A 596-nucleotide genomic window follows, 5' to 3' on the forward strand; every position below is an offset into this window, starting at 1 on the left:
ATCGCTTCTCGGCCTTTTGGCTAAGATCAAGTATAGTAACAGCTGTTAACATTGCGCAGTATTTTTCGCGTACATTTTTTCTTTAAATACTGTAAGATAAATTACAAACATCGTAACTTTTCACTCCTAAATAGATTATAATATCTCTCTAAAAAATTTTTTTTTTGAGACAGAGCCTCACGCTGTCCCCCTGGGTAGAAGGCTATAGCATCACAGCTCAGAGCAACCTCCAACTCCTGGGCTCAAGCGAGTCTCCTGCCTCAGCCTCCCAAGTAGCTGGGACCACAGGCGCCCCCCAAAAACCCCCGCCAATTTTTTTTTTTTTTTTTTTTTTGGTTGCAGCCTTCGTTGTTTTGGCGGGTCTGGGCTGGAGATTCGAACCCGCCACCTTAGGTGTACGTGGCTGGCGCCTTAGCCCGTTGAGCTATAGGCGCCAAGCCAGCTATATAATTATTAAGACTCTTTGAATCTATAACAATCCCACCCTTCCCCTTTTCCCATCCCATTTCCTTGTTGAAGAGGAGATTCCCCCCAGTCCTCCTGTAGAGAATCCCTATTTTGGGATTTGACTGTTTCCTCATGAGATTTAATTTGTT

At 44.3% G+C, this 596-nt stretch overlaps 1 pseudogene; it reads left to right on the top strand.

The window, feature by feature from the left end:
• LOC111722170 lies at positions 1-149 on the top strand (annotated as a pseudogene).
• Positions 150-596: the final 447 nt, after the last annotated feature.

This window comes from Otolemur garnettii, unplaced genomic scaffold (assembly GCF_000181295.1).
Source record: "Otolemur garnettii isolate 467f Iridium unplaced genomic scaffold, OtoGar3 scaffold00223, whole genome shotgun sequence".
NCBI classification, from domain to species: Eukaryota; Metazoa; Chordata; class Mammalia; order Primates; family Galagidae; genus Otolemur; species Otolemur garnettii.